The sequence below is a fragment of the Elgaria multicarinata genome, chromosome 8 (assembly GCF_023053635.1).
Source record: "Elgaria multicarinata webbii isolate HBS135686 ecotype San Diego chromosome 8, rElgMul1.1.pri, whole genome shotgun sequence".
Taxonomy (NCBI): Eukaryota; Metazoa; Chordata; class Lepidosauria; order Squamata; family Anguidae; genus Elgaria; species Elgaria multicarinata.
The window spans coordinates 77,437,641-77,458,725 of NC_086178.1; the positions used below are offsets into that span (position 1 = coordinate 77,437,641).

At 38.3% G+C, this 21,085-nt stretch overlaps 1 protein-coding gene across 6 annotated transcripts in view; it reads left to right on the forward strand.

Annotated features, from left to right (window-relative positions):
* The window catches only part of MGMT (O-6-methylguanine-DNA methyltransferase), a 226,452-nt gene that overhangs the window by 69,300 nt on the left and 136,067 nt on the right, over nucleotides 1-21,085 (forward strand). The window lies entirely within an intron of this gene.

Sequence of the window (21,085 nt, forward strand, 5' to 3'; positions counted from 1 at the left end):
GACATTCTGTGAAAAAGGTGCCTTCATTAATCATCCTGATAGAAGAGCATAGGATATTCTTGACCAATACCAGTGAACCTTACAATATAATGTTTCAGGAAGTGGTGTTTAATTCTTTGTATTAAAACATGTACACTCCAAGGGTTATTTGGATAGATGCAGAATGTAATTTTTTGGTATTATAACACAGACTTATTATGCAATTTCAAATACACTAAATTACAAACAAAGCATACTTTATGCATTTTGTAACTGTCAGTTAAATGTAAGTATTATAGAAGTTAAATTATTTTGGGAATATTAAGTTATAGGTGGCAGAGCATAGCCTACGAATTGCTTATATTATAAGGCGCAACTAAAGTATCCTTTTTTTGTGTGTGTAGTCTTGCTTAACACAATTTTGCTATGAAATCATAATTAATGAATTCTTTACAAAACTACCAATGTAACCCTCTGATTTAATTTCTGATTGTAAAATGTGACTAGATGGCTGGTGTTTGGATTTTATACCAATAGCAATTCTAAAGTTCAATATAAATTACATAAATTATTAAATACAATTGTACTGCCATAATCAGTTGAATACCTTTATTGTGACTGGTTTTGACAGATTATGTTCAGCATGATGCCCATTAAAGTAGAGTATTGTACTAGTGCCCATTACAGTAAAGACTTTGCCTAAGTAACCGCTTTCAAATCAAACTCAGGACAACAAAGGGGGCTAAGGGATATCGCTATCAAGCTTTGTTTCTTGAAAGTATCAGTTTTACAGTGGAACAATAAACAGTGCAAATTGCAAAGTCTGCAATAGTTGTGATTATTTTTCCTTAATGTCATAATTTTGCATAATGGCTGTTGTGCTACATTGACTAGGTCCATGGGTTGCTTAACATAAGTGATTGCACTTGTTTATGATTATAAACTTCTTCCACTAGAAATACTGTATGAAATGCATGTAAATGATTAGTTTAAGATTTCTACTTCATTAGCCACATTATACACATTAGAGTCATTGTCTAAGAGTTAGTAATATTTGTAATGAGCTGTATAATATGCGCCTTTTAACAAAATTTGAAAACAGATGGAATATTTTTGCAACAGTTTATCATGGAAAATGAACCTTAGCAAAATATTTTAACGACGACTTGGGTCTCGAAACTGTGATGTTGCATTCTGCTATAGAGTCCCTTAAGGTAAAAGGAAGACATAAGTATAAGGCACTGCCCAATATTTATCCAGGTGGAACCAGGAGATGCTTCTTAGAGGCAGTCTGTTGCTATTTGGGGAGGTCCTTCCTTATAAAGTGGAAGCAGATAACTAGGGATTATATAGTAACCACATAAAATCTTGTTGTGTATAGAATTATTTGTAAAGTTGGCTTTTTGTACTTCCCAATCACGAGGCTCAGTATTGCCACTTTCCCGCAGCCACTAGGTAGTTTGGGAAAGCAGGGGATGTTGCTAAAGCTAGGTTTACCATGTGGCTTCAGACAGCCACTTGTCCATCTACTTAAAAGTCACTGTGCTATGGTGCTGTTTCCTTACCATTGTCGGCATTTGTCAGCTTATTGATCTACGAGTCCAGCTTGAATGCAAAAAAGTAAATATTTTCATTTCCATAGCTATGAGGAGGAGGAGGAGGAGTGTGTTTCCAAGCCCAATTCACAGTGCTGGTTTTGAACTTTAAAGCTCAAAATGGTTTGGGACCAAGTTACTTGAAGTACTGTCTTTACCCATATCAGTCTGCCTGCACTTTTGGATCAGAAAGATCTCCTTCTCATTTGCCCAACTCTGAGAGCAATTAGGTGGGTGATCACACAGGAGAGGGCCTTCTCTGCAGTGGCTCCACCTTTGAAACAAACTTCCATCAGAGGTCTGCCATGCACTATCCTTGCAGGATTTTAAGAAGGCCTTGAAAGCCTATTACTTTTCCGTCTCCTTCTCATGATGAGCACTGTTATTGCTGCTATTGCTATTGTTGTTCTTGCTGATGTTATTGTTGGCTTTTACTGTTTTTAATTGCTATTTTATTTTGTTTATGTTTTTATTGCTTTTAATATTTTAACTGTTTTATGTATTTTACTGTTCTAAGCTGTCATCATCATTATTATTATTATTATTATTATTATTATATTAATTATAATAATGATGATGGAAGAGGAGGAGAAGCTTTATAAAGTTTTCTAGTTTTGCTTGCTGGTCAGTTAAAACTACATTTGATAGTTTTTCAAAAAATACTGTTGTCATATGCATGGTCTTTGAGCACGGAAGAGATGTGATAAGACCAAGGTAACATGTAAGCAAGAGAACCTATAACTTAAATTTAAACATAGAAGAGAGGTGACAGAAAAGGAAGGAGCTAGTGAATGAATTATCCTGGGGAAAATCTTGAGTAAATCCAGAAAAAGGAAAATATTAACAGATAATAGTTAATTATCTTTGACTTAGAGAAGTTTAATAAAGAAGTTTAAATAAGGATGTTTGAGCATGATAAGAAAAACCCTGGATCTCTTCTCTTCTAACAATCAGTGATCTGTCCTGGAGATTCTGGCTAAGTCAAAGCCACCTTGGAGTCAGTAGCAAAAGTCACACTAACCTTTGTAAGATTTGGCTGGAAAGCATTTTTTTTAAAAAAAGCAAAACCTGAGCCCCTTTATAAAACATGTAGTTGTTTTAGAAATTGAAATTAGTGATCATGAAGATTCTGTTGTAATATCAGCACTGACTAAACAACTATAATGAATACATTATAACTTGTTCTTGATATACTGATCAAACAGTAACAGAGGGTCTAAAAATATTTTTATGCAGCTTAATGCATGATTCAAGTTCCAGGATTAAGGGGAGTGGCTATAATTAAGGCAGCTAGAACACATTTTTCCAAGCAAACATGCTAAACAAGACATTTACATTTAAGTGGCAGTGGATTCATTGTTTCATATCACATATTTAATACATAGACTCACATAGTGAACTGTTTCTTAGAATGAGGAGATGTATGCATGGCTCCAAAGATATGTCTACTCCACACCTCTCCTAGACCATACTAAACAAGGCAGGGGGCATAGTTGAGCCCAGAAAATTGGAGGTGATGCAACACTCCTTTTTTGAAACTCTTACAAATCCAGGGGCATACTTCTACAGCTACTTTAAGAGCTGAGTCTGGAACCAACACTGTTAACACTTAAGGGCATTGCGCTTTGGTATCATATTGGCTGAATCTGCAGCGAATGGGCAGTAAGAGATTGCCAGAAAAAATGTTATCTGGAACAAATATACAAAAGTATTAAGACCAGCTGCGCCAAGAATGTGATAGTCTTGAAAAACGTGGCTTGAATCCTGACAATTCAAAGCTTCCATCCTGTAGATTTGGCAAAGAAAATGTTTTTTTAAAGGAATAAAAATAATAATTAATGTACAGGTGTATATGGACTAACTGCACAATATTTTATTCATGGATAGAGTTACAAATGCAAACCATGTGTTTGAAACATATTTGGCTGATTTGGTATTCTGTACTTTGCAGAGAGCTTTTACCATCCTATTTCAGACAATGCACTCGGCACATTTGGATGGCAAATATGTCAAGATTCCTGTCAATGAGAGGCTGTGTATTTGCAGCCTGCAGTCAGTAGAAGATGTTATCCATCACATACTGTATTGTCTGTTGTATTTGGTATCTAAAGTAGGTTTCATTCTGAGATCCTAGCTGGATTTTCCAAGTTTAATGATTTTGATAGGATCTTTTTGTTGTTGTCATTGGATAAAATACCTAACATATGAAGTTGTTTTGTATGCATCTGCAGCCCAGAAACTTAGACAAAAGTTTGTAAAACAAAACTTGATATTATGCTCTGAAGATCACCTGGCCTAGTGCCTAAAATTTTAAGCTTAAGTGACAATACCACTTTCATTAGCTGACTAACATAGTGTTTACTTTCCAGTGTCCTATTGTTATGAACATATACATTTATTTATACATTTAAACAGTCAGATATATATTATTTATTTATTATTGACATATACAAATGTTTAAATAAATAAACTGCCTGATCTGTTAAAAAGGCCATCAATAATTTAAAACAATAATTCCTTTAAATAATAAAAGAAGGAGCAATACAAACATTAAAACTACATATTTTAAAAGGCTGAAGTGAAAAGATTAGATAGAGTATATGTATTATAACCTGGGCTTTAAGGGCAATAATAACAGTGATGAAAGAAGTTGTACATGCAAAATTGGACATTTTTTTTGAAATGAGTTTCTGGAAAACTTAGTATAAGAAAGAAGTGCAGTTCCTTTTCCCCACCCTCTGAATTCTGTAAAACAATATCACTTTCATTTGAGACTTATGTCCATTGTTTTAAATGGAATTAAGTTGGTTATATCCAAATAATATGGCTTAGTTGGTTTGTGAGACTGCCAAGGGTTGAATGGGGCCTTTTTGTTCATCAACTTCTAATGTTTCCTATTTTTTCCATTTATCTCTGTGATATTTTGTTAGTAAATATAACAGTTTTGCTAACTGTGGGCTTTCATGTGCCTAATTTTGTTTTTGGTGCTTTTGTTCTGCTGAACCTGAAATTTGGGGATAGGGCAAAAAGAGAATTTTGAGGAGAATAAAACATGTACCTTTGTTTCAAAGTCACATGTGCTCATATTTTGTCCCAATGATTTGCATTGATAGGAAAAAACATATGTTTATGAGGAAAGCTCATGTACATGGTTGTGCCCCCAAAACTAGAGAAACCTATCTTGAGATTTAAGGCTGGATCCAGTGGGTGAAAAGCAAAGTTCCCCACTTTAAAGCCAGGCAAATGTGGATTGCTATTGAACAAATAAAAAAGGAAAATACATTGGAGTCTAGATACAGTATGTTTGTAGTAATAAAAGCAGTAGTACAGATTTACTGGTGTAGAAGTTTTAACTGTAATACTGTGGAATGGTAGGTTATTTTGTGTTCAAGAGCTACATTTATCACAAAAATGATGATATACAAATCACTTCCATATCACAAAATGTTCTTGGTCAAAATTGGCTTGAGGCAAGTGATATCTTCGAGTAAACAGTATATGAAGACCATATCTTAAAATGATAGATCACCTAATTTTGTTCTGACAGAGGTTTTTGCCGCAACAAACATCTGTCACTGAAATACCAATTCAGAGATACGGAAGCCAAATTGTAGAGGTTTTCTAGTATTTGTCATTCCTTTAGTTAAGAATGCTACTGATAGTTCTATATCTAAGACTGAATAGTTCTCCATTTCAAAAGGAATCCTTAAGAGCTGCATGTTTCAGTGCTAATTAACCATTTTTAAATTAAATGCATTGGTTCTGTTTCAATCTACACACAGTTTTATGCTTTTTCAATGCATGTGGAGTAACAAACTGGTACTACTATATTCTTGTTTCTTTTTAGTATTGTAAATTGCATTATAATTGTCTGCATTGATTCTGGATTTTTGAGTGTGGATTAATCGGGTTTAGGAGTAATTTTACAGGAAAATAATGAAAGCATTTGAACTCTTTGTATTGTGTGGCTTTTGGCGGTTGTCATGGATCAGATTATACTTCAGAACAAAGCCTACACATTGTCCAGGTTCTCACTTCTGTTGGTTGTAAAAGCATAAGGGGATGCAAAATTCAGTACAGATACAACCCTATTAACGCTTAGACAGATACAACCTTATTCATGTTTATTCAAAAAAAGTCCTACAACTCCCAGGGTTCCCCAGCCAATCAGTTATAAGACTTATTTCTGTCTAAACATATATAGTATGTCAACTAAGTGTATGAAGGAAATTCAGATTCTTGCTAAAAGCTTTTACCAAGTACAATTTTATAATGCTAATTATAAACACAGTTGAGAAGAAATAAAGGTCCTTTGAAAAGCGCACAAATCCAGTACTCTTTTCCTTCACTCTTCCCCTACCTCCACTCACTCACAATTGAAGTGATATGTTTAATTGAAACAACTAATATTTTAAAATGCTGGAAGAATAAACTTCCATGTTACACTAAACACTTTGTTAGGTATAGAAGTTGCTTCCACTCTAGGGCCTTTTCATAGTGGAGGTATTGCTTTTCTGCAATCATGTTCATGTAGGGTGACAATATGGAAAGGAGGACAGGGCTCCTACATCTTTAACAGATGTATAGAAAAGGGAATTTCAGCAGCTGTCATTTGTATGCATGCAGCACCTGGTGAAATGCCCTCTTCATCAGAACAGTTAAAGCTGCAGGAGCCCTACTCTTCTGTATCTGGTCAAGAGAGCAGGGCTCCTACAGCTTTAACTTATGATGAAGAGGGAATTTTACCAGGTATTGCAGGCATACAGATGACACCTGCTGAAATTCCCTTTTCAGTACAACTGTTAAAGATATAGAAGCCCTGTCGTCCTTTTCATATGGTCACCCTAATTAAAATGCTGGTTCCACACATCATAAAATGTAGCACTATCTTATCCAGCAGTTCACATCCCTCTGGCCAACTTCATCACTACCATGTGGCTCCTGGTATGTTATCCCTGTAGGGAATGTGAATAAAAAGATTCCCTTCTCCCATATTAAAGTAGAATCCCTGATAAACCACAATTGTTCTTTGGCAGTCCGCACTAAACAGGCTGTTGCTGCAGTTACCTTTTAAATCAAAGGAATCCCCACAAATCAGATCTCGAAAATAGCAAACCAGAGGAAAGCAGAGAACATGGAATGGAATAGGCTGGCAACAACATAATCTGGATTCTCTGTTTAAAAAGTGTGAGAAAAATGATGGCAGTTCCAGGCTCGTCTGTTAGTGTGGAAGCAACCAGAAAGTTATTAAATAGAAATAAACTGTGTGTTAGGAACATATAGCTGGTCTACTATAGATGGATGCTAATGGGGAAGATTAGGTTCCTGCAAAAACCAAATAGAAATTGCACATTTATTTTGACAGGTCTACCAAAGCCCTTAAAACAAAGTTCCAGCTGGATTAGTTGTTCATATCCGCTATGACTCATTCTTTCCTTCATGTTGCTGGAGAACATTTCTGGATAATTGCTACATCCACTCATTTTGTCAGACCAGCATTTTTGTGGATAGTTGTAGAACCATTAAAAGAGTGTAAGTGTTATTGGATCAGGATCAAATTGGAAAGAATTCCATGCTAGTGCCATGCATAGGAACGCTAGGTGGATGAGAACTGTAGAAATTATAGTGTGCTGGCATGCTCTCAATTGACTGGTCAAATATTATTAATTGACTAGCATGGCACTTCTAGCATGGCACTTTTAACGTTCTTTTGTTCTTATGACTAGTCAATTAACCAGTTATTGTTTAACCACGGTGCAATATTATAAAATATTCTATCAAGCTCATAGTGTCCCTGTGAAGGTTACTTTTGCAACTGTACTGTAGATTGACTTTTAAAACAGTTGCTGATACTTTACTGTATTTTTATTCTTTTTTAAAAAGTTGATTTCATTGTAATTAGCATAAGTATCAAATCTGATGATTAACATATCTATATCTCGGTCCTAGTAAAATCAGTGCTTTAATAATACCTGTCTATTATTTGACACTATTTGAGCAGTATTTGAGCAATTACTTTAAAAATCTTTCTTTACCACTGAAATGCCAAATCTTAAGATATAAGAAGAAAGTCTTGTTGGCACTGGATATGCTTAGGTTAAAGAAAAGGTGTGCGTGTAGATGATGAGATAGTTATTTTAGAAGGATGCTAGAATGGCAAAATGCTCTGTGTCCATTGTGGACTCTCCTCATGATTACTTTGACACTACTATCATGGTTTGTTTAAACCAAACATTCCCATTGCATCCGAATTGTGAAGTGGTGCTTTAATCTTGGTTTAATACGATATTAAACCTGTAAGGCAAAGGTAGAGCTCAATGTGAATCCCACTTTTAAGTGGGCCTTCTTGAGGGAGGGATGTGTGCCTGCCTCAAATTGAAGCTCTATTCTAGTGGAACAGGGCTCATATTTCCAAGCACTGTCCTCTGACAAATCTGGATTAATCGTCTTAAATGCAAGGTAACTAGTATGCAGTTTGTGTGCCTAGGTACATTTCCATCATGGTCTCAGATCTGGTTGCTCACGTCACCTCAAAAAGGACTCTAAGCCCAGTGAGACACTGGTCACTCTACTCCAGGGAGAACCCTTGGGAAGTCTGACACATTCCTCAGATGCAAGGGCTTGGCCCTAGCACCATCCATTGCCTCCAAGAATGGATCTCCCAAAGCCTCCCAGGTCCCTCAGTCACATAGGAGTTTAAGGCTACATAAATGAGTATGGGCTGCATTTAGTATCCAGTGGGAGGTGGGACTTCTGAGTGACCTGATCAGATCAGCCTACTTATGGTCTCACCTGCTGCTAGTGTCTTGCTAGAACAACAATTCCTTTCATAAGGAACTATTTCAGCTTAGCAGCTCTTTATAGCTGTTATTGATCTCTGGCTTGCTGTGCTCCTGTTTACCTGACTTCCTGCTACCAGATTCTCATTGAGCACCCATTTGATAGGCTTTTTTTCCCTTGGGGCCCAATCCAAGCCAGGATGGTTTGAAGTTTGTAAATGCTTTTTAATGACTTGATTGAGAAGTGCCAAACATGCATTTCCTGATGCTGCTATTCTGTAGAATAAAATTACTTTTCTTCTTTGGTAACTTTTCTGAAAAGATCGCACTTATACCCTAATTTTTTATCTGCACTGCTGAGGAGCTATCACATCTTTTTATGATGTTTAATTTGAACCAAAAGAAATTGACTATTCATTGATTCTTGACCTGCTAGTACCAAGGAAAATAATTTAGTTAATAAGAATTTTCATGAGGTCTGAATTTAAATGCATGAGGATTCTGCCTTTCCTATACAGTAATAGAAACTAATTTAAAAATTCTATAAGAGCCTGAGGGTTTGTGGCATCAAAACTACAGAAAGTAGATCCACTTAAAGATGAGAGCACAATCTTTTCAGCTATCTACTGCATACGTGTGCAGCTCTTTTCATAGATTCAGACATGTACACTTGCAGTATATTAAAATATATGCTTTGCCTTAAATGGAAACGTAGGATTTATATCGCTTCAGTTGTCAAAGTGATCTTATTGAGTTTCTAAACAAAAACAGTCTGAGTTGAGGAAGATACAAATGTGTTCGAGTGGTAGACACAATAGGGAAGGTTTCTGGTGGGGCAATGTTATAAAGGTCATAAAGGGTTAAAGAATTCATAAAAAATGAAGGATCCTAATATTAAAGTAGAAAAAATGTGTCAATGCGTTTTTTTATACCTCTCAACTGTCAACATTTCTAATCAAATCATCTAGCCATCTTGCTTCTTAAATGATACAAGCAATATTTCCTGTAATAAATACCTCTAAGTCTAATGAGAGGCCCTAAGGCAACTTCAAATGTATGAATTCATTATAATTGAACAACGTAATCTGTAGGGCAAGGAAGCCTGCTACTCAGCCTCTTAACTCCATATGGCCTGGGTGTTCTATGAAAAATGTTATACATTTTGTTTACAATGTATTGTTGCTGTTTGAAGTATTGTATGTTCCTGTACTACATAAGATTGGGACACATAATGGAGGAAAAATCAAGGAGGCAATCTTTCATTTTGTTCTTGTATGAAAAATTCAAAAGAGTGAAAACTCACCCAGAGAAATTTTGCAAGGATATTATTTTCCAATGTTTCGATCAATTTGTCTGTCAACCATGCTGAGAGGTGGAAAGGGCCAGCAAAAGCAATTTAGCTTGTGAGGTCCAAAATAGAAATGTTTTAGGAAACCCTGTCACATGTCATTTCTATGTATTAAGCTGCTGTGTTTTTTTGTGTAGTAGCAGTGTTAGGAAGAAAACTTGATATCAATCATCCAAGTCAGCTGTAAATATCTGATAAAAAGTTCTTTTACATAGAAATAGAAAATATTTAAGCCAATATTACTTAAGCCAATATTATGCATTTGGACTTCATACTGATGTCTGGCTGCTTCTTTTGAATTTCGGGTGGTTTTTTTACATTACAGTTTAGGTTACATAGGCGCTATCATTCTGGAACAACTTGTCAATGGACATTATTTGCCTCACCCACTCAGATAAAAAAAATTATGTGGATCTCGTGTTTAATGATATATATATTCATATTGCTTACAGATTTAGAATGTGGATTATTGCTGTGCCTGCAGTGTGAAAGGGGAAGGATATCCAATTAACAGTTTGATGGAAACAGGTTGCAACATACTTAGAAATATCTGTGCAATTTGGGATTCAAAGTAGCAGGTAAACTAGCTTGATGGTGTTCTGCCTGTCTTCTCAGTAAGAATCAGGAAGAAAATGGTCTGGAGGATGTCCCGCATCACTGATTGCTGCTGTTTCAAATCTTGTTGAGAGTCTGGCAGTCATTCCCTTTCCCAAGCTTAGAACGAAATCATTTGAAGGCTTTTTAACTTTTACTTTCTTAAAAAAATATTGTATTGGTGAGACGAGTGCTCTTACGTTTTGTTTTGTTTTTCACATTTTTCTTGGTGGTCCTCACAGTTGTTGTTTTTTAAAAAAAACCCACTTATCTCATAACAAACTCAGAAATTCACATTTAGAACACTCAATAATGGTATTTGAAAGCTGGAATCCAGCACGGAAACGCCCAAGAACTAAAATGTGAAACAACAAGTACCTAAAATCAACAAATTGGTGCTCCATACAGTACAAAACCCATGCAAAGTCCATGTCCACATCCTCTCGTTTAAGCGAAATCCCCCTGGGGCACATTAGATGAAGCAATACCACAACTTGTTTGAGATTTCAGACTCTTCCACAAAATAGTCCAATGACTGTTAGATTTTGAAACCATCAGGCTAAGGCTCAGTACCAACTTCTCCTTGGGGAGTGTTGAAAGCAAGAACTAAAGCCAGTTACAACATTGTGCCTTGAATAATCCAATTTTGCCCAAATGTAGACACAACAATTGCATACCTTTGAAGGATTTTCTCAGTCCTTGAGTCATTTGAGTTGGAGCCCGGCTGAGTAGACTACCTAGGAGTTGGAACATGATCCCACTACTGAACAAAGACCACTGATCTTGCCTGCAAAGGTAACATGATGGCCACACCTGGAGGGCTAGAATTAAGGCCTACTGTATAGTGGGGTGGTAGAGTGAGGGGCTGGGCTCTCCCAACCTCAGCAATGATTACCCCACCAGATCATGACAGCAGCAGAAAGGCAGCACATTCTTTGAAAGTGTGAGGCAGTTGAGATGTGGCACAGTTCTTGGGAGTAGAGAACAGCTGGTAGCATTGCCCATACACTACATTTCTTCCCACTGCTCTTTCCCCTCCTGCCCCCATACAACAACGCTCCTGCAAAAAGGTTGGGGAGGCAATGTAGCCAGTGGAGGCAGCGCCCCAGACTATGGAATATTAGCAAGATGGAAGGTGTGTGGAAGGTGCATGGTCTAAGGGCACATAAACCACCCAGAGAGCTTCGGCTGTGGGGAGGTATATAAATGTAATTAAATAAATAAATAAATAAATGATACAGTCAACTTGCTGAAGTTAAGCCAATCTGGATCTGGTCAGTGCCTTGATGGGAGACCAGCAGGAAGCTCCATATAACCCCCTTGAGATCTGTGATGGAAGACGTGGGATATAAATGTACTTAATGTATGTGCACTTATTTATTTTTTATTTCTTAAAATAGAAAGATGACAATTGCAAATTGGAAATGAGGAGCTAGTAAAAGTGTTGGCCTTCATCTTATAGAAAAGTTGGATGAGTTAAAATCACTTTAAGTTCCTTTAACCTGTTAAACTCTTTGTGTGATACAAGACCTAGAAATAATCTGAAAGAATTTTAAGTCAAAATGTCACATTGTCTAGGAAGATGAATTTGGAGTATATTGTCCAAGTAGGTTTGATGTTTTTGTAGACATGCTAACATGTCTGAAGTATGTTTGCACACATACTCACCAAGCAAGTTGGTCCAATTAAAACTACTGCCTGCCCTACTGTATGTCTTTCTATTGTATGGCAACAACAAAATATGGGCTCTTGTCACCCCCAAGGCATTGCGGTGATAGTGAAACTGAGTGAAAATGTCACTTTCTAGAATCACAGTTAATATAGGAGAGTTAAATCCAACTACATAGAACAGTCATTTCACTGAACCCAAAAGCTATGTTGATTCCCCTCCCCCCCCCCGTTCCCCCCATGTGCTTTTAATGAGCATATTAATGAAGAGACAATGAACTTTACTATCCAAGATTATTATTAGAGGATTTCTGTAGAATGAAAATTCTGGCATAGTATGCGTGTTTTTTGTTTGTTTGTTTTTGTTTTCACAAAATATTGGTTTATTGAGAGATATGTTAGCCTCAATTGACATATTGACATTTCCAGGAAGGGTGGTTATTGTCTTGAGAAATACAATTGTACGCTGACAGATTCCTATCATTATTCGGAACTGTTGCTATGGGTTAGTGAGACAAGTCTAATAAATAATGAAAGTGAATCATATTGGGGAGAACAGCAGTGGAAAAACAGTGGAATACACAGTGCTGACATGAGCTAACTTCTGCTCAGCCATGACATCATGCAGTGTTAATGTCATGCGCTACAGTGAGGAAATTGACTTATGGTATTATAACTTCTGCTACAGGATGGTAATTAACTTGTGTCGCCACTGTAACTGCATATCTGAATAATTAGCAGCAGAGAGGGTAGCTGGATTAACAATGAAGTCTTCACTTTGTGTCCTATTAATTCTCCAGAGGCTTTTGCACAAGCAGCTCAGTTAGATGGCACTGGTCATGCAGGAAGTAAAGTTGCATGTAGAATCATTCTTTTTATTGTTTCTAGTAGTTTAAATTCTCTTTTCAGAGCTTCACGAGCTTTATTATTTGACAGCTGTGGGCATGTTTCTCACTGGACTACATCTGATTTGCAGTTTCATTGTTAGCTGTTGACAGCAAGGGTGGAAAGGCACGACTAAGCCCATTTCTGGGTGAATTACATAACAGAGGGAGGCTCATCAGTTTCACTGTGGCATGACCTGGTTTGGTTACATGTATGTCAACTTAGCAGAAAGCTCTAATTAACCTTCTCCTGCAAAAATTAAATTGCTTCAGCAACTATTAGTTAACAAACTGCTTGCTCCTATTGCTTCTGAAAGCTACTAAGTTTAATTCATAGTGTAATGTGTACATTAAGTAATAATAATAATAATAATAATAATAATAATAATATCCTCATCAATTGTAGCCTCTTTTCAAAGCAGCTCACATGTCAGAATAAACAACAGTAAATAATTCCAACAATCCATCACAATTGAAATCAAAATACATTAGTATATGAACGTTCAAGAACCAGTGACAAACAGTAAAACTAGACATAAAATGCTTTCGGGGAGATAAATGGTTTCAGAGCCTATATAGATGTAGCAGATAGGGGACTTGGCATACCTCCCCAGGGAGAGGTTCACCAGTGTGGTGAACACCACTCAAAAGGTCCTGTCCCTGGTACCAAATGATAAGCCAAAGAGCAGGGCCTGTAATGCCAAACTCAGGGCTCAGATGAGTTCATATGGATGCAGGTAGTGATGTAAGATAACCCGCTCCCAGGCCATTTAACACTTTAAAGGCCTTAAAGACTTATCACTTTATATTGAGACCAGGGCAATTGGTGTATGATAGACTTAATATGTGCTGACTGTCTTGCTCCTACCAGCATCCTAGCAGCCACATTTTGAACCAACTGCTTTTAAAGACAGCCTTACACTAGTGCATTCTGGATGTAGCCAGTACATGGGTAACCATGACTACATCTGCCTTGTCTGTGTAGGTTTGTAGTTGGCAAACCACCCACAGTTGGTAAAAGACACTTCTAGCTACTGAGCACCTAGGCCACAGATAATGCCTGACTCAAGACAACCCAGAAATTGTGTATTTGGTTTTTCTGTTGAGTGAGTGGGTGGGTGATGGGAGAGCACAACTGTATCCAAAACAGCGGAAATCCAACCAACAGCATTTTTGTTCTGTTTAGATTGCATTTCAGTTTGTTCATCCTCATTCAGCCTAATACTGCCTCCACACATTGCTTCAGATTCCACTGGCTTCCTGAGATCAGCTGTTGGAAACAAGAGGTAGAGCTGAGTGTCATCAGAATACCGATGACTCTTCAACCCAAACATTCAGATGACCTTACTCAGCAATTTCGAGGAGAAGATAAAAAGTATGGGGTGGGGGAGAGGAGGCACCCCATAAGCAAAAGGCCATAGAGTAAAATTATCCCCCAGTACTACCTTCTTATGTCAAGTATATGCCATTGTATGTGGAGAGGGACTGTAGTTCAGTGGTAGAGGTCATGCATTGCATTCAGAAGATCCCAGGTTCAGTCTCTGGCATACCTAGTTAAAAAGGATTGGGGAGTAGGTGATGTGAAAAACTTGTGCCTGAGACTTGGGAGAGCTACTGCCAATCATAGCAGACAATACTGGTTTTAATAGACAAATAGTCTGACTTGGTTTAAAGCAATTTTGTTACTCTTCTTTAAATTTTACTGACAAATGATTTAAAAAGCAAGAAAATAATTAGGAGATGGTCACCGCATCTCACCTTCTTTCTGTAATAGCACAACACTGTTAGTGGAAACAGCATGCATCCTAACCTTAAATTCTCTGTGAATTATAATATACTATCAATCCCATTTTAAGAATACAGTACAATAATGATTTACTATGAGGGCCAAGGGATGGTTAATAAATATATGGAATGCATTGGCAGCTCTTATGTAGCCGGGATTTTTTTTTATCGTAAAACACTTTAATCAATTCTCTCTAGAATGTTGTATGCTTCTGGTTATGTATTTGGTCACTGGATGGAAATAAAGACATTTGGGCATTATCAAAGTCTGTCAGTGTTCTAGTGGGACCCACCACCGCTGGTGCAGCAGGGAGCTAGGTATTAAAAAAGCAACCACAAACTAGCTTTGTGCAGAAGGAAGCACCACTGATCTACCCCTATCCAGAAACAAGCAAATCCAGAAACAAGTGGTGTGTCCTGCTTGTGCAACAGAACAAGCAGGACCTCAGTGACAGTATTGGATACTGCCCTTTGCTTATAAAATAAAAAGTAATTATTCTGTTTACGTAAGGACAAATGTTCAAACTCCCTTTCTTAAAAGCAGTTTATTTTATGTGTAGAGAGGTTGTGAGATCTGTTTGACACTGTGGCATTGATTATCATAAAAGAGATCACATCTCAGCAGGCTGAGGTCTGGTTTTGCTAATGTTCTTCAAAAGTTATTCGGAGATTTTCTGTGAATATCATGCTTCCTACTATGGGGTGGGGGGAGCTGGACTTTGAGGTCTTACTACATTCCCCTCCATTTTGCTATGCCCTCTGTCATTTTTCTGTTATAGGTCTACTACATCATAATTGTTCAGGGGGAAATGAATACATTCTTGTTTGTTATGGTTCTTCATCTCATGAATGTAAGTTTCCTATCAGTATAAACAAGTTGGATTTAATAGTTATATAGCTTTCCCCCTAGCATTTAAATAAAACATACACACTTTAGGAATTTATTTATTTTTAGTGTAGCTCTGACTGAGGATTAATGCAATATACACTTAAGTATCTTCTCTCCCCAGCCTTATAAACATGGAGAAAACACCAGATGAACAGTATTGCTTAATCTAGTCAGATTTATTTTTGCTCAAATTGGCTATGGGTAGATATTTCCTTTTCATTGACTGAATGTCAGGTTGAACTTGAAATTTGCAGACCAAAGGAACAGTTATGTAAGGCTACATAGCCTGCAGAGACTAGAGCGGTGGACTCAAAGGTCACCTTAGTATGACAAGAACTTAGCAGGGTTAGAGATGCTGTCATATGTTGCCATGTAGGCTGTTCTGGTCTTCTGAATTTCCAAGTTATCGTATAATATTTGATTTTTAATTCAGTACTCCTAAGATTGGGGGGGGATCATTCTTGTAACCATTGCATTTTGTAGTTTCCTGCTTCTCAGCTAACTTGGAACTCTTACTTGTTTGTTTTAGTATATTTAAAAAATCTTGAAATCAAGTTGCACATTCTCCTTTCTAAATATAATTAATGGTAGTTGATGATCCTAGCTTGATTGGAATCTGTTGACTAGCTTAGGCTATGAGGTGGTGTAGAAATGTAATTCCAGAATATAATGATAAAACTGTGAAAAGACCTTTTTCTAAAATGTGTTGTGCTTTGTCTAAAAATATTTTCCCAATATAGAGGGGAATTCTTTGCAGAGTGTTCCAATTAGTCCCCTTTAACATTGGCAGTGGATTAATGTACCCACATTAAGCTAACCTGGACTGTCTTTTGGTCTCTTGCACATATGGCTACAGAACTGAACACACATCATGGGCTGAGAAATGAGAATGTGGACAAGGGGACAAAATGAGAAACCAGATGTTTTCTCCTGCTACAAGACTATCTCTTGCCAAATCCTTGAAAAATTAGTATAGACGAGCAACAAAATATTGTGGTGCATCCTCAGCTCTTAGGACTTTTCTTTTTCCAACCAGCCTGGAACAAGAGCCTTGTAGTACTGTACAGGTCATGGAGGGTGTAGGAGGTGGAAAGGTAAAAATCCTTTTTTCCTTTCCCATCCCTCAAGGCTTTCTTCAACTGCACTATAGTTTGAGGCTGGCTACCAAAGACTGTTATTACATTATATTGAGAGAGAGAGAGAGTGAGTGAGTGTTTTGGAGAGTGGGAAAGGAGAAAGATTCCTTTTTCCTTTCTTTGGAAACATATAGCACGGGGAGAGGAGATTTTTATGGTGCATATCTCCTCAACTGTTCTTTCCCTCCCTCCCCTGGGCCCCATCCAGTATATTGACTATAAGCCTGCACATTTCCTTTCCCCCCCCCCGCCTCCCGCAAAGGTCATGCCAAATGTCCCCATTCCCCCTACAGAGTTCCAAGCCCAGGACGAGGGCTGGGGCTTGTCTATGTTGTACTGTACTTTTGAGCTTCTACAGGAGCTTCCAGATTACATTGCAATTTAGAAGAGCCCTAATCTTCCCAAACTTTTAGCTGGGGAAGTGGAGCAGATGATACCGCCCAAAGTTATGCTGCATTTCTGAGTACCTTGGAAGCGCAATACAACATGGGCAAGTCCCAGCCCTCCTCCCAAGCATGGTGTTGGGGTGGAGTGTATGTGATCATTCCAGCAGCCATGTGGTGTTTCCAACGTACTTAGAGTGCCTTAGAAATGCAGTGAGGTACATAGGGAGGTGTTGGGGTTTGTTTCTGCCATTGTGCAGTGCTTTCAAGGCCCCTCAAAGCACACTGCTTGGACTATTTCTATCATCGGGTTTAAGAGGAGGGCTGGGACTTGTCCCATTATGTTTTGGAGGCACTTAAAGTACCTCAGAAGCATAGTGCAGCTGTGGGGCTGACCCTGTGTCTCTCCTTGGGATTAGTCACACTCAATGAAAGGGGGTAGGCCTATGGGAGGGGGTAGGACTGCTGTAGCAATCAAATTTGTGGACATCTGAGCTGTATGCTTCTTAATGTCCATATTCTTTTGAGAACTGGTTTTAAAATATTAATTTAAAATTAATTCTTAAGAATTCAAATTAATTCTTAATTTTAAGGCCTGACGACTCCCTGCTGTACCACTGAAGCAGAAGTGCTGATGTAGCCTTTTAAATTGCCGCCATCCCAGGCAGCAACCCCCCACTATTTAATAGCATTTCCACTTACCATCTCCATATTTCAGTTCTAGTGTTAAAGCATATTTACCACATTTTAAAAAGCAAACACATAATCCACCTGCAGCAGAGGTTGGGAATCTGGTGCCCTCCAGATGTTTTAGACTACAAATATTATAAGCCGCTGCCAGCACGGCCAAAGGTCAAGGATTATGGGGTCTGTCGTTCAAAATATCTGGAGTGCGCCATGTTGCCTACCTCTCCTGGGCTTACAGTAAGGCCACCCCACAATCCATTGCATGAGAGAAGGTATTACGCTACTAATGCTGGATTTGTGCTAGCGCTACTTTAGTGCTGTGAATAAAATCCTGTTCTCTCCCATACCCTGCCCCCGCAACCATCTTAGCAGGCCGTTTCGCTACATACTTGAGGGAAGGTTTTGTAAGATGATGTTCACAGCATGGGACATATTACTTTTTGGTTTCTGATGGCAGTCAGTCTGCATTTGTGAAACTGGTAATCGGTGTTGTGCATAGCTGCTAAATAAAACTATATGTAGAAGTTGGATAAATTTTAAAAATAGATGTCCTATTTCTGTTTTGACTGAGGGAGGAATTCTCCAGTCCACCTAGTGTGTTGTTTAGGCCTTGTACTTCTGCAAAACACAGTTTACTATATATAAAAAAATAGTACAGCCTTAAGTGTAATAGTATGAATAATAATGCTCCAAAAAGGCTCAAATACATACTGGAACAATTTTAACAATTCCCTTAGTTTCCCTCAGCATGAGAAGTGGCGGCATAACTGTAAACAGAAAGGCCAAGAACCCCTTGCTTCTGTTTCACAGGGTGTTCCAAACACCAGTTCTATTATTCACAGGAAAAATTACTGTAAAAACACTTTGTCAACTTGTAATAAATCGAAGTCAGTGGCTTTTCTTCACAATGCCAAGCTCAGGCATGTGGAATTAACAAAGCACTATCTAATAGGGAAAGTTTCCTGTTCATTTTGATCAAGTGCAAACACCACCCAGGCTTGCAGCTGTAAACCACACTTCAAGTAGCAGTATTTATTTATTTATTAAAAATCTGTATTTGTTGGTTGTTGGAAAAGTATGGATGCACTTACTTTTAGGTGTTTATGTACAATAAAGATTATTGTCTGGTGTAAGAAGAGCACAAATCATCTTCCTGATATGTTCCTGCACACATTAATGTGCGATCAACAAGATTTCCTATTGCTGCGTCTGCACATCCAACACCTGAGCTGTGTGCATAGTCTCTTTGCTAGACTGGCATCATGTATTCAGTGCAAACATTGGGAGTGGGAGTCATGTCCACCTTTTCCTCTTCAGAGTTACTGTGCAGACCTGTTTGACAGGAACAAATGCACATATTATGTGGAACTACTCAGGTGAAGGCCGCTACTGCAAACCTATAGCCTACCTCCCTTTGGTGTGGGAACATCTCTGAATATATGTGCTTTTCAGTGGGGTGGTATATTTGGCTGATATCAGAAGTGATTCATATCAAATGTGGACACAAAACTGCCTTAGGTTTTCTAAAAGGTTTTTACTCTATGTGAATCCTAAGGAATGGAAGATGTCGTGAAATTGTTTTGTAAAGCCAAGTATAGTATGGAAAATTCTCTGTGTTGCTTGTTCTTGCTTACAACTCTTAAGATCTTACAACTCTTAAGATCAAGTACCATCTGGCTATAGTTTTGTAGTTGATGTAGGCTGTATTGATGCAAAGGAGAATCCAGTGAAGTATACCTCGCCCTTCAGCATGGATTAAGGAATGATTTCTTGATTTTCAGGCATGAAATAAGCTTACCTATACATGGTATTTCTCAAGATTCATTACAGAAAATCACTGTCACGTCCTTTTACCTAATCCTACTATGTGCCCTCAACATTCTTCAAGTAATACAGTTCAAACTGTGTTGATTCAAACTCTCTTCTTGCTTTCTCTTCATGAAACAACATGTAGACTGTATGTCTATAATTCTGTACTTAAATACTTTGTTCCATAGAGATCTAAATTGGTGGCAAAACCTACAAAAGCTGGAAAATAATTTTTCAACCATAACGCCAGCCCCCCTTCAAACCAGACACGCCTTGGGCAAAGGGACCAGCACATGTGTAGAAGGGCAGGAGCCCATTCAGATGCACATGTGACTGTTGATGCACACATGACTGCTGGTTATCTCCTTCACTGCTGACAGTGGCACCAGGCAGGGGTGGCAGAATGGTAAGTGAGATATGGGGTGGAGGCTATGGGTGCCAAACTGTTAACCCCTATACTGTTGGCCTTTACTTAGCTGTTTTCACTAAGGCATGAGGGGGGAAATCTGATTTGGCATGCGTAATATCTCACAGGTCTGAGCACTCAGGCGGTTGACTGACAGGTCCCAGAGCCCTGTGGTTCAACAGTCACATGTGTATCCCAATTAGGCTCCTGTCCTACATCACTAGTCACACATGTGCTGGTCCCTTCTCCCAAGACACCTTCTGGTATGAAAGGGGGCTGGTGTTATGATTGAAAAAATGATTTCCAAGGTTTTGTGTGTTCAGTTCAACCATAGCTCATGAACAACTGTAGGTTTTGCCACTGAACCACCCAGAGAGCTCCGGCTCTTGGGCGGTATAGAAATGTAATAAATAAATAAATAAGTTTTGTTAGGAACGTTTTTAAGATATGTCTTTGGTGCTCCCCTCGTCACTCTTGCCTTGCCACAAGTATTGCAGTATGGATGTAAGAGAACAAAAGGGTGTGGAGACTTAGGTGTTTATCAACGCTGGAGTTGTAAGAGAAGATTTCTTCACATTTAAGCATTCTTCATTTTACATGTCATCTAGAGTGTGCAGTGGTTATGAAAACCTGCAGGCTAAAAGTCTAGAGGCAGAGATGTTGGGCAGAAGTGGTGGTCAGAAGAAGTCTGTGGTGGACAGGAGTGGACCGTGGCAGCTGGGTGTGAGGAGTTTCCATTGTCTGGCTACCAGTACGCCAGAAGTGGCAGGAGGATGTATTTGCTCACCTTGGAATACTAATCACCTGCCACAATGCAGAGAAGCTTCAAAGTCTGGGAGCAGGGAAGGTGGGCACAAGTGGTAGTCAAAGGAGAACATTTGTCACCAGCAACTGAAGTCCTTTCAGAAGCCTTGATTGTGACTAGTATGTTTTCCAGTATGTTAGCCACAAATAGAATGTATGCATCTTTTAAATGTTTCAAAAGTTGCTTGCTTACTAATAGGTGGTTGCCATTACACACTAGCCAGCACTCATCTGCTTGCTTGCACCAGATGATGTGGTGACCATGTGTAGCTGTTTGGTCACCACACTGGCAGTAGAATTTCATCATGGGCATTGTGCCTGCTGTGGGTGTGTAGAGGT